This window comes from Panicum hallii, chromosome 5, assembly GCF_002211085.1.
Source record: "Panicum hallii strain FIL2 chromosome 5, PHallii_v3.1, whole genome shotgun sequence".
Taxonomy (NCBI): Eukaryota; Viridiplantae; Streptophyta; class Magnoliopsida; order Poales; family Poaceae; genus Panicum; species Panicum hallii.
Window position 1 is genome coordinate 39,871,204 of NC_038046.1, and position 14,425 is coordinate 39,885,628.

A 14,425-nucleotide genomic window follows, 5' to 3' on the forward strand; every position below is an offset into this window, starting at 1 on the left:
AGGATCTCATCGCGGGTTCCAAGCAGGAGGCAGAAGTCTTGACCACCGAGCTGAAGATGGACCTGGCCGAGCTGAACAGCTTAAACAAACAGGTGGTGCCAGGGGCAGACGAAGAAGACGAAGCAGTGCTCGCTGAGGTTGACCGCATCCGTCTTGATGCTATTGCTGCCATCGATGCCTTCCTTCTGCAGTCCTGTCCACGATAAACTTTGCTTTTGTGTGGTGAACCTGTAGTGTTTTTATGTAGCGAACCTAGAGTCGATGGTGGCACATCGGCTGTTTGGTAATCCGTTATGCTTGATTGCCATAAGCGCACTTCTAAAGTCGATGGCATTGCATCGGCTGTTCTAATCCGATCGAGCCCATCAATACTTAGTGGTCCTTCTTCGTTCCCTGTATCGCCAACGCCGATCGCTGTTGACTCAGCCTTTGCCCCCCTACTTAGCTTGCTGGTCGCATCGGCTTGTGGCCTGATGGGTATCATCAGCTTTATTGTTCATTAGCCCACATACTTAGGAAGTATTTCTTAAGGTGCTGGCCATTGACTGCTACTGGGAACTTAACGCCGTCCAATTCTTCAAGCATGTACGCGTTCCCAGGTAGGACCTGGTCAACCCTGTACGGCCCGTGCCAATTTGGGGACCACTTGCCATATGCCGCGTCTTTAGTTCCCAATGGTAATACTGCTTCCCAAACCAAGTCTCCTACTTGGAACTCCTTTGGCTTAACCTTTTTATTATATGCACGGGCCACTTTAGCCTTATTCTCCTTAATCTTCTCCAGTGACCATAGCCTGAGTTCCGTGAGATCTTCCACATTATCACTCATCAGAGTAGCATATTCTTTAGTGGATAAGTCATTCTGGAATTCCACGCGCCTTGACCCGGCCGTAACCTCCCATGGTAACACGGCCTCCTGCCCGTAGACCAGGTGGTAAGGAGAAGTTTTTGTTGCCCCGTGACATGATATGCGGTATGCCCAAAGTGCTTCTGACAAGATCTCGTGCCAACGTCTAGGGTACTCATCGATCTTCCTTTTGATCAACTTGATAAGACTCTGGTTGGACGCTTCGGCCTGTCCATTTGCCTGAGCATAATATGGGGACGATCTAATCAACTTGATTCCCATATCAGCAGCAAACTTCTTGAATTCTTCTGAAATAAAAACCGAGCCACCATCTGTTGTAATAGTCTGTGGAATCCCGAATCTGTGAATGACGTGCTCCTTGACGAACTGAATAACATCCCTGGATGCCACCGACTTCATCGGGACCGCTTCCACCCATTTGGTAAAATAATCTGTGATAGCTAGGATGAACTGATGACCCTTGCTAGATGGAGGATTAATTTTGCCGATCATGTCCATACCCCAGCCTCTGAACGGCCATGGTTTAATGATGGGGTTCATAACGGACGCTGGCACCATCTGGATCTTTCCGAACCTCTGACATGCCTGACATCCTTTGTAATACTTAAAACAATCTTCAAGCATGGTGGGCCAGTAATATCCTGATCGCCTAATCAGCCACTTCATCTTGTGGGCCGACTGATGGGTCCCACATGTTCCTTCGTGAACTTCATGCAGGAGCCGATTGGATTCAACTGGCCCCAAACACTTAAGCAGTAACCCCTCCAAGGTCCTGTAAAACATATCGTCCCCTATGAGGACATATTTCATAGCTTTGTATCGTATCCTCTTGGGTGCCCCCCGAGCCGAATCCTTCAAGTAATAGAAGATATCGGCTCTCCAATCTCCCTGGTCCAGGAAATATGCCTGATGAAGTGACCCATCGGCTTTATACCCTGAAGCCAGTTGTGCTAGATCATTGGCTTCGGCATTCCGAGCTCTAGGTATCCAATAAAAATTGATGTACCTGAACTGAGCTATTAGCTCCTGGCATTGGACCCACATTGGAAACAACAACTCGCTCTCGCACCTGTATTCTTCTGTAAGCTGGGAAATCACCAATTTTGAATCCCCAAAAACTTCCACTGCTTCGGCTCCGGCCTCCAGAAGTAATTCCATACCTTTTGTACCGCCTCATATTCCGCCAGATTGTTGGTACAGGCAGCAAGCAATCTGATCGAGAAAGAATACGTTGCCCCCCGAGGCGATACCAGTAAGACGCCGATGCCGCATCCATCTCCACAAACTGATCCGTCAAAGTACATAGCCCAGGCTCGTATAGAAAGTGCTGCAATACTGGTGTTAACCCTCTCAGCATGAGATCCGCTAACGCCTGCCCTTTAACCGCTTTTGCAGGTTGATATCGGATATCAAATTCTGATAACGCGAACATCCATTTCCCCAATCGGCCTTTCAGAACAGGAGCCGATAGCATGTGTTTTATGACATCCGATTTGCAGATGATGACCACTTCAACCGATAGAGGATATGGCGAAGCTTGGTGCATGTAAAAAATAGAATAAACAAAGTTTTTCCATATCGGGGTACCTTGTTTCTGCATCCAGCAACCTTCTGCTGAGATAAAAGACCACCTTTCTTTGCCATCATATAATTGTACCACTACTGAAGCGATAGAAGTGTTGCCCACTGATAAATATATATAGAATGGTCTATCTTGTTGTGGTGGCACCAGCACAGGCGGTTTTGACAAATATTCTTTGATCTCTTCGAATGCCCGTTGTTGTTCTGCCCCCCAGCGGAACTCGTCAGTAGTTCTATCTTGACTAACTCCATAAAAGGCTCAATCGCCAGATAAATTAGAGATAAACCTCCTGACGAAGTTAATCTTACCAATGAGCTGCTGGAGCTCTTTCTTGGTGGTGGGTGGTACCATGGTGCGTACGGCTTCCTGACTTTTTAGGCCAATTTCTATTCCTCTTTCATGAACCAGAAATCCCAGGAACTGCCCAGCCGACACACCAAAAGCGCACTTCTTTGGGTTCATCCTAAGCCTGAACTTTCTAGTTCGTTCCAGAACCCGCCGCAGGTCGTCTAGATGTCCCTCGACCGATGCTGACTTTACCACGACGTCATCGATATAAATTTCTACTAGGTTGCCGATCAAATCATGGAAGATGTGGTTCATCGCCCGCTGATACGTAGCACCAGCATTCTTCAAGCCGAAAGTCATAACCACGTACTCGAACAAATCCACTGCTCCAGGCACTCTAAACGCAGTTTTGTGTATATCTTCAGGGGCCATGAAGATTTGATTATATCCTGCATTACCATCCATGAAACTCAAAACCTTGTGGCCAGCGGCAGCATTGATCAATGTCTCTGCAATGGGCATTGGGTATTCATCCTTTGGAGTGGCCCTATTAAGATCCCTGAAGTCCACGCACACCCTCCATCGGCCATCTTTCTTTTGTACGGGCACGACGCTCGAAATCCATTCAGCGTACCTGCAAGTCCTGATAAATCCGGCTTCCAACATCTTTTCTACTTCTTTCTTTACTTCAACCAGGACTTCGGCTTTCATCTGCCGTGCCCGCTGCTGGAACGGTCGAAAACCACTCTTAAGGGGGAGCCGATGCTCTACTATACTCCTATCCAGTCCAGGCATCTCTGTATAATCCCAGGCAAAGCAATCAGCATATCCCTTCAGCAAAGCTATCATCGGCTCTCGTAGTGACGGGTGTAATTTCCTACTTATGAAGGTTGGTCGTGGCTTATCCCCAGGACCGATGTCTATCTCCTCAAGTTCATCAGCCGATGTGAAACCATACCCTAACTTCCCTTCTTCCGTTAGATCAACATTGCAGATGAAGAAAGGACACAGCGTAAAAAAACTCGGCCGATCGTTAAGGTCGGCCGTTCCACACATCCCATTGTTTTCCAAGTTTTTGTAAAAAGAACAAGGCCGGCTGCCAATGCTGGCCATCTCATAACAACCATGTAAAATACTTTTCTTTACAACTTCGGTTTTTCGGGGCCGATTGCGAGAATCGGCCTCTATGGCTTCGCTACAACGTGTCGCCCCTGGCGGCTCTTTTACTCTGTGAGGCCGGTGGATAAGACCAGCCTTACTCCGTTTTTTGTAGCCTCGATGCGGTCACACCCTTCTAGGCTCATCCCTGAAATCGGCTCTTGGTCCTCTGCATCCCAAATACTCATGGCAGCATGTGAAATTTCGATCGAGTCGTCTGCTTGGACCACTTCCACCTCGTCTCCATCCCATTGGATCAAACATTGATGCATCATGGAAGGGATGCAACAGTTGGTGTGGATCCAATCCCTGCCAAGTAAAACATTGTAGGTACTCTTGCTGTTGACGACGAAGAACGAAGTCGGGACGGTTTTGTTTCCAATGGTGAGATCCACACTGAGGACACCTTGGGCTTCTGAAGTTTGTCCATTAAAATCACTTAGGGTGACATTGGTCTTGATTAAATCTGCAGTGGACCGCCCCAAACGGCACAGGACTGAGTACGGCATAATGTTGACCGCCGCTCCCGTGTCCACCAACATCTTATTCACGGGCTGACCGTTAATAAACCCCTTAAGATATAAGGCCTTCAGGTGTTTGTAATTCTTAGCTTGCGGCTTCTCGAATATCACCGGCCGAGGTCCCAAATCAAGTTGGGCTACCGATGGTTCCTCCTGAGGCCGAGCATGGAACTCTGCAGGAAGTACAAAAACCATATGTGCATCAGCCGATACCTTCTTATCGGCTTTTGTTGACTTGGGCCGCCATTCCTTCCTGGGCGGGCGCGACTCCTTTCCCTGCACATAATGAACTTGTTCTGCCAAATCCGGCCGCGCCTTCCTTAAAGTCTCGATGTACCTGGCTTCGGCCTCCTCCAAGCTACGCAGCCGCTGAACCCTGCGCTTCTGGGAACGATTAAGTCCATCGGGGCACCAACGAGGACGATGATACCTATCTTCTTCTTCGTCTTCCTTTCGTGGTGACCGAACCCGCACTTGCCGGATTGGGGCAGGTCCTATCCGCTGGAAAACCGAATCCCTTGCTTCTGGTCTCCTTGTTCCACACTCTGGGCAATCCCTGATTGTAGGCAATCGGCTCATACCTGAATCCCAACAGTATCTGAAGAATGGGCAGTGCCAATGATCGCGGGTATCTTCGTGCTTCCTCAAGCGCTTCCCGGTGCGGCGCTCATACTCCTCTTCTTCAGACTCCCGTTGGAGACGCTGCTGGTACTGATATTCGTACTTCCTGAGAAGATCAGAAGAAGTTGGCCGTTGATTCTTCACGTACCTTACTTGTCTTTCTGTAACATATTCATTCTTTTCTTTTTGGGGCCGATTGCTCGAATCAGCCTCTCCATCCTTACTCTGGCGGTGTGATGCCACCCCCGCCATGTTGATGCCCAACGCGAAGTCCAATTGTCGCCTTACCGTCCGATCGTTACTTTCCACCATATTGACACCAGGGAACGGCTGAGTGTCAACTTTCATGGCGGTCTGACCCAAGATCAATCGGCCCTGCTCAATAGCCGATTGGATCTGCCGACGGAGCTCCTTACAATCACTTGTGTTGTGGGTGAAAGAATCATGCCATTTGCAATATGATCTTCCTTTCAACTCTTGTGCTGTAGGGGGTTTGTAACCTTCTGGAAACTTCAACTGCTTTTCTTTTAACAATAAGTCAAAAATTTGCTCCACTTTGCTCACATCAAAATCAAACCCCTTTGCCGGTCCTGTTTGCTTTACCCACTTGCACGATACGGGATTTGCACCACGAGCCCATTCTGCAGCCGATACTTCCACTTCTTCTCCTGAGTCATCGGCTTCCTCAGTGTCAGCTAGCGCTACTTGGCGCTTGAACTTTTCCTGGTAAAGCTCAGGGTGACGCTGTTCATGCATCGTCAACTTCTGGACAAGATGTGCCAGTGAAGTGAATTCCAATTGAAAAGCCAGATCTCTAATCGGCTTCAATAACCCTAGAGATGCCAATTCCACAGCTTCCTTTTCTGGGATCCGTGTCGAATAACACCTATTCTTCATCTCCCTGAAGCGTCGAACAAATTCCGCTACAGTTTCTCCACACTTCTGTCGCATTTGCGCTAGATCGGCAATCCCTGCTTCTGCAGCTTCTGAATGATACTGAATATGAAATTGTTCTTCTAACTGCTTCCATGTACGGATGGAGTCAGGACCCAATGACGTATACCACCCGAAGGCCGATCCCGTAAGTGATTGTGAGAAGAACCTTACTCGTAGCGGATCCGACACAGAAATCATACCTAACTGTGCCAAATATCGGCTCACGTGTTCGATAGAACTAGAACCTTCCGCTCCACTGAATTTGGTAAACTCAGGGAGCCGATACTTGGGTGGTAATGGAATCAGGTCATAATCGCTTGGATACGGCTTTGTATAGCCGATCGCTCTCCTTTTTGGCAAAATGCCAAACTGATCCCTTAGGATGGCACCAATTTGCTCCGCCGTTTGTAACCCGGGGGCCGAGTGCATACTATCATGATTCGGCCCTATAGCATAAGTTGCTAGCCAAGCTTGTTTGTCCGCGTCAGCTCCAGAAACCCCCCCAGCTACTTTCTGTGAGAGATGCATTGGGTTATTGCTATCCGGAATGTATGCGCACATGTAACCATGTGGGATTTCCTTGGGCGGTTCACTGAAAAACTGGTGGTCTGTGGGATCACCTCCCACTTTGTAAACCACGTAAGCCGGAGCACCATGCGATTCCGCTGCTGCAAGCGCATAAGGAAAAGGAGGTCTGGTCTGGAACGGCAACTCTCCCTTATGGCTTCCCAGAGCAGGCCCAGTCGGAGAATGTTGATGCTTCATAATTTCTTGGACCACCCGTAAAGCTACACGCTCAAAAGCATTAACCAAACTTTCTGAATGCCGGTGCAACGAATGAGCCACTGCATAATTCACCTCCTGCCGCAGAGCTCTGGTACGATCCTCGGATGGGGTAGACAGATCTACTCCATCAAGAGCACCTTCAAGTGAAAACCCTCTCCACCTGACACCGTGGCTGCGAGTCCTTTCGAACGAGCCGATTAGATCAGCTTCAAACTGAGTCTTGATTTCGTCGTACCTCTGCTTGTGTTCAGCAGAGAGCTCCTCGTAAGTGATCAGATCATCCCTCGCCATCTTGCTGACCACCACTAACGGAGTCGACGAAGATAACGGAGTCGATGAAGATGATGCCGATGATGATGACGAAGTCGATGAAGAAGGTCCCACTGGGCGTGCCAGAATGTGTTGTCGGTCAAAACCCGCCGGCGGGCAGCGACAGGCAACACGAGGAGCCGGGAGGCTTCCGGGGCGGCTGGTGGGCCCCGGTCCCTCGGTCAACGGCCCAGCGATCCGGCACACGCCCTGGCTTGGAGTCGCTAGGCGTGCCACCTGATCCTGCACCCGATCAGGAGGGTGTGACGTGTCAAACTCCTGCGTGCACAGACATGTGTAAAGATTAATCCGAGCCGTGATCGGCTCATTATCTCCTTCCCGGTATCGGCTATAAGGAGCCGATTGCATCAATACCGGATCGGATCTTTGGAACGGGCAATATAGAAACATACGCATATATTTAAATAGAACTTGCTCCATAAATAACAATCTAATCCAATCTACAACGACTAAGCTCTCATTGCACAATCGGAACATCCTACACGTGATTGAGCCTAACAAATACACGACAGCATCGGAATAAAGACCTAAACAGAGATCGAAGAAACAACCGGAAAGCCGATTTCTGAGACAACCCCTATTCAAGCGACAAGCCGATACAAAGCATATCATCGGATCATTCAACCCATTTGCAAGGCCTAACCATGCACATATTAAACCAAGCTTCTAAACATATAGAAACCAGCCATAACAGATTGGATCTACTGATAAATACGAAACAAGACGAAACCATCGTATCCGTAAACGAATACGATGATCAAACATGCGGGAGCAACACATAAAGCATGATTAAAGCACAAAAGGAAAAGATCACTCTATGTACGCTAAGATAAATAACACTACTCGCCATCTACAAGGCTTCAGCACGAGCAACGTATGAATGTACGAGCAAGGGTAATGCTACCCCGATCACGCGGAACGTGATCGGGGTCGCATGGCACTTACCCGATGAGAAACCCTAGAACAGGGGAGGCAATACGCCGAAAGTTGATGATGAACGATTCTCTCTCTCCTGTTTATTCGTGATACATATTTATAGTCCGTAGACTTGTTCTCTTTAACTAACCCTGACCTAACACGACACGAATCTTAACTGCTTATTCCTAACTTACACGGCCTTACTGGCCTCCATTATCCGCACAAGGCCCAATTCGCAAGCTCGTCACGACTGCCTTCTAAGCCCACCTTGCTCCATGGCCCACTTCTGGCCTGGTCAAAATACGGCGATAACAACAGGGTTTACCCATATTTATCAGGGGCCCTCTACTAGAGTATCCGCTACAAGAATGAATGATGAACCCGAAAACGAATAACAACAAGAGAATAACTTTAGCAAGAACTTTACCACTATAGATTAACTCGGATACTTACTCAAATGATTTGCATCCGACGAGGTATAAGGTAGAAGAGATGCTAACATGTCCGGCTCTTCTCCACGCTTCTCCTCCGACACTCCCTATCCTAATCCTACAAGTAGGCTCAAGGTGGAGTCCCTCTACATCTCTTCTTCTTCACTTGAGTCTTGGTGTGTGTTGAGAGGGTCTCCTCTCCACCTTTTATAGGTTAGATAGGTCAGTTCCCAGGGGTGATTTACATGGAAACACTTGGAACCGCCTTTAGGATGGCGGTGGGACGCTTCCTGCCAAAGCTGAGGGGGACAGGAACCTGTCCAGGTTTGGCCGACTCACGGGTCGGCCGACCCCTGGTGGGCCCCCCCTCTGCACTGCCTTTGCGTGATAGGATGGCAGGTGGGTCCTTGCTCTGATCCTTGATGATTTGCTCTGAGATACATCGGTTCGCTCTGACTTGTGGGCCTTTCTTTATTTGTGTGACATAGGATGGGGTCTTCTATGCATTTCCTTTGTGCCTTCTGTGTGTTTTCCCCATTTTTAGACATGGCTTCCTGAAATTAACATTTCACCAAAACTTGTGGAAATGCTTAGAATGAATGTCCTATTTCTAGTTTGGTGCTTATTATGCCATTGTCTTATACAAGAGTTTGATGGTTGGATTTGATATAAGGACCGTCAACACTCGCATCATGAGACAAAGCAAGGGATTTGTTATGGTTAACAACAAGCTTTACAAGCGCGGTGCACGTTCAGGCATCCTCATGAAGTGTGTCACAATTCAGGATGGCTATAACCTTCTTCGTGAGATTCATGATGGATCATGCGGCAATCATGCAGCTGCAAAGACACTAGTTGGGAAGGCATACAGGGCAGGCTTTTACTAGCCCACAGCAGTATCAGACGCTGAAGATCTAGTCCGCAGGTGCCCCAATTGCTAGTTCTTCAGAAAGCAGTCACATGTCCCGGCTCATAATCTTATCACCATCCCACCATATTGGCAGTTTGCTTGCTGGAGCCTTGATATGATCGGGCCACTAACAACAGCGCCAGAAGTTTCACTCAAGTGTTGGTAGCCATCGATAAGTTTACAAAGTGGATTGAATACAAGCTGATTACCAAGCTCACACCTGACCGAGTAGTTGACTTCATCTACGATATCCTGCATCGGTTCAGCTTTTCTAACACTATCATCACCAATCTGGGTACTAATTTCATAGCACACCAGTTCTGAGATTCTGTGAGAATAAAGCCATTGAGGTTAAATATGTGTCAGTTGCACACCCAAGAGCCAATGGTCAGGTCGAGAGGGCCAATGGCATGATCCTTTATGGTTTGAAGAAGAGACTCTACGACGAGAATAGCAAAAAAGGTGGCAAGTGGATTAACGAGTTTCCACATGTCATCTGGGGGCTACGGACTCAACCTTCCAAAGCCACAGGACATACCCCTTTCTTTCTTGTCTATGGATTAGAAGCAATCCTCCCTGCGGACATCATGTGGAAATCTCCAAGAATAGAAATGTATGAAGAAGGTGAAGCTGATGAAACAAGGCAGTTAGAACTGGACTCAGTTAAAGAAGCAAGATGCAATGCCCTTGTTCAATTGGCTCATTACCTTCAAGGAGTCACATGCTACCACAATCGCAATGTCCAGGAGAGGTCATTCAGCATTGGTGACTTAGTCCTCCATCACATCCAAGACAAGATAGGGTTGCACAAGCTCAACTCGCAATGGGAAGGGTCTTTCATCGTATCAAAAGTTACAAGGCTAGGGTCGTATCGGTTATAGTACCCTAATGGCAAGGACATCCCAAACTCCTGGAACATAGAGCATCTACGGAAGTTCTATCCATAAGTGTAACTTCTACACAACTTGTCAGCTGCATGATAGCATGATTATTAATAAAGAGTTGTTATTGTCCCAAAACGACTACTTTTTAATTCAAAAGCTGGATTGCAAAACTTGGAGGTTTTAAGCCACAAGTACTAACAATAAGCTGTACTAAGTCCAAAGGGGTTTACTTAGGGGTTGTGCCACGAGTTCTCTCAATACGACTATTCAATAGTCCATGAGGCTAAGACACGAGTAATACTTGTGTAATAACATATTCCAGTAACAGCTGCGACTACTTGTCTCATGTAGACAGTAGCTATGGAAGCAATTTCTTAAGGGGTTATCAAGCCCATATTACCAGTTAGGCTCTGAATACCTAACACGAACAGTAAGTGCCAAATAACTGAAGAGGCCATTGAGCTCGTAATTCCAGACAAGTCAGAGTACCGTATGATCGGACATTACGTCACTAGTTTGAAGAATTCCATGAGGAATATGTGATCGAACGGCAAGTTATCAACAACATCCAAAGGTGTAATACTTGGAGTAGCGTGACCCAAGTGTATTGATTTCATCTAAGACCTGTGATTGTCAATACTACATGATGGTATTTTTGAACAGATCAAAAGGCAATAAGTAAATAAATAAATTTACAAACATGCAACAGAGCGGATTGTTCATAACATCTCAATGTTTTCTAGTCCTGCTCCAGGCCTTCAACTATCCTGTGGGCCACTGGTTCGACTTCTTTCAGATAGTCTCTAATTTGTTCTTCAGAACAATCTGCGGCCATGCCGTCTGCCAGTGGCTTCACATTGGCCTTTGGCCTGAAAGAATTGACAAGTCCAAGCACATGTGCCACATAAGTCTTGGTGGTCTCGGAGATGTAGCCAGCAATCTTTACAGGGCTTCACGAAGATGTTCCAGCAATGTCCTATTGTCGACTGCCCCTTCTTTCGAAGGGTCCGCCATGTTGATGACTACTTGTGCAGCCTCTTGGAGATTGTCAAGTTGTTTCCGCCTCAGTTCTTTTTCTTCGGCCATGGACTTGATCTGCTGCATGCATTGCACAAGCTTCTGGTCTGCATCTTTGAATTGTTTGTCCAGGAGCTCCATGTCATCTGGACAACGGTATAAAAGATTCTTTGTGTCAGTCAGCAGTTCTTCTTTATAGTTTAACAATTTTCTGCGGGCAAAAGACAAGAAGAAGTACTCCTGCAAGTTCAAAGACTATTATCCGACTACATTCAACTAGGCAAAAGTACATGGCAGGGAATTACCTTGATGGGCTTTTCTCTAGGATTTGTTCTTTTCTTCAAGGTTTTTGATTTCCTACTTGAGAAGCTAGACTTCACGTGTGCGCTCTAGCTTTATTTCATCAAGCTGACGTCGGACTTCAACCCTCTTGTGGATCTGCTCTTCAATTTGCCTATCTTTGGCTTGCAATTGGCACAGTCCATCTTCCACGGCCCTCAACTTATCTGACTTCAGTCGAAACTGGTTGGCCATTCTCTATTGAAGCAAAGAAATAAGCAAGTCAGTAGATGGCAACATTATGCAATGAAACCAAGTTATGATATCAAGAGGAAGCCATACCGTGGAGAACTTGCATAAATCCTTGAAGGTATCCTGGAAATACTTCAGGTTTTCGTTGGTCAACATTTGATCATCGAAAAGCTCTATTGGCACAACATGTTGCCACCCATGTGGTGTCACCAAGATGGGGCCTGAAGAAGTACCCGCAGTTTCTGCATGTTCAACATTTGGTTGCTGTTGCTGGATACCTGCCACCTCACCCGCGGTAATCAGTTGAGCTTCTAGCAGATTAGTACTCGCAAGTGGGGGTGGCATGATTGGCTCACCTGTCAACATCTTGGGGACTAACTCATTTGTCCCAGACTTGTTTTCCTTGGCTGGCTCAGCACATGGAACATCCTTTTCAGCCTAAGCACTTGATAGCGCAGGAGTTTCCTCAGGTAGTGATGACTTGACAATGGTCGCAGTACCCGGCGTGCTGATCAATGCTGCAACATCTAGCTCTTTCTCTGGCTCCGGGCTGGACTGGCCGAGGCAAGACCAACCTCATCTAAGCCCATAGCAGAGGATTTCCTACGCACAATGGAGAAGCTATCAGATACATTATTGCTTATGAGCTTACAAAATCTGCAAGAGAAAAGTACTCGAGTACTTACAATGAAGATTTTTTTCACATTCAGTTTCTTTATTTTGAGCACTTTAGGTGCTGGAGTGGCACTCGAAGTACTCATGGTGGCAAGTTTGCCAGCCGAGGCAGAAGTCTTCCTCGGCGGGGCACCTGCCGCGTATCCAGCAACATTCAATGATGGCTCCACTACAAGAGAGGGCACGTTCTGCCTTGTTGTAGCATCATCGCCGACAGCTTTGTCTTCTGCCCCGTGCTTCGAGCACTTGGGGTCAGAAGCATCAGCACTAGTGAAAAAGAAAAAAAGGGAAGAGTGTTCAAAAAATAGCTCAAGAAGAATTCAAGAAAGGTACTCGCAATGGTTTGGAAATACTTACCTCGAAGGTTCATCATCATCAACTGAGATGGTAGCTGCCTTGCGCTTCCGGGTGACGACCCTTGGTCCCTTGGGATGGCTGGGTAGGAGATCACCACTAGTCAAGTTCGTGCTTTTCTGGGGGGTACTCGTGCTCGACTTCTTCAAGAGGTATGTTCAAGGAATATCGTCGTTAGTATGATCACCTTCTTCATCGGTCAATGGGTCGAAGGAAAGGCGGTTGATTCAAAGCTGCTGATACGCACTTGGCTTTAAATGATCAAGGCGAACTCCAGTAGAGGTTTGTGTGTCCCTGCAGGGTCAACAACAAACATCAGATACACCATATGCAAATGTCAAAATTACTCGGGCAAACAAGTAGCATACCGGTTTTGGCTGGTTGGAAGCACTGAACAGCGCTGGGACGTAAGGCACAGCATGTACATCCATCAGTACACGTTTCACCCACTTTAGTGCTTCTCCCGACAGCAGTTCCTCTGTAGACATCCAGGAGGGATCTTCAGGTCCGAGGTAGTTGAAAACCAAATTGACACCCCTTTTGCAAAGGCTGAACCCGGCGCTCAAAAAAGGAGTACATTATTGAAGCACCAGTGACTCCCGTCAATTTCAACACTTGGATTACATCGAGTAGTTCGTTGACTTATTCCATCTCGGAAGCAGGGGGGATTCTTGTTCCATTCTGGCTATGGTTTTAGCACTCCTCCAGTCCTCTCAGCTAGCGATGGTTTATGATTTCCAATATAAAACCATAAGTTCTTCTAACCTGAGTGACTAGTGGTGAACTTCTACTTGATGTATTTCTCAACTACTTTCTACTTCAGCTGGAACCCGACCCCTCTGACTACACTTTGGTGCTCCAGACTAGGTTGGGGCTTCAAGCGGAAAAGGAATCAGAATAGAGAAAAATGGGGTTCGATCCCAAGAAAAGCTTCACACAGATGTAAAAAATAGCTATATGAGCTATGAAGTTTGGATTGAGATGATGGATATGGATTCCATAGAAATAAAGAAGGGCATGAAGAAAATCGTAGGCGGGGAGGCTAATCCCCTTTCGATAAAATGCAGAAAAAGAACGATTTCATCAACATTTTCTTGAGGAAAGAGTTGATGGAAAGAACGGCGCCATTGAACAACATCTTGACCCTGAAGAAGACCCTCAGCAACAAGGTTTAAGAAGTCATTCCTTAAACACTTACTATAATTCCAATCACTGGTCGCAGACTTGGCTTCCTCCTCCTTCTTCTTGTTTCCCTTGCTGGCAGTTTTCTTGTCTACCATCCTTGATGTCATGAGTGTCTTTACTCGCATACACTCGGGGGCTCAAGAGAAGGGTGCGGGAGGCGTGCAAGGAGAGTGGGAGGGAGGAGATGACAGAAATGACGCAAATCTAGATCCGAATCTAAATGTGGCGGTGGCTGCAAGAGAGAGGAAGAAGAAGTGCTCACTCAGTGCAGATGTGACTTAAATGTAAGTTAACCCTAAGCTACCATGCGGTTAAATAACCTACGGTAGACCCGGTTTCACTGTGCGGAAGTTGAGGAGTTTTTCTTCGGATAGGATTTGTTTTGAGAGGTAATTTAGGATAATTTTGGGGATCCCAAAAAAATGGGATTT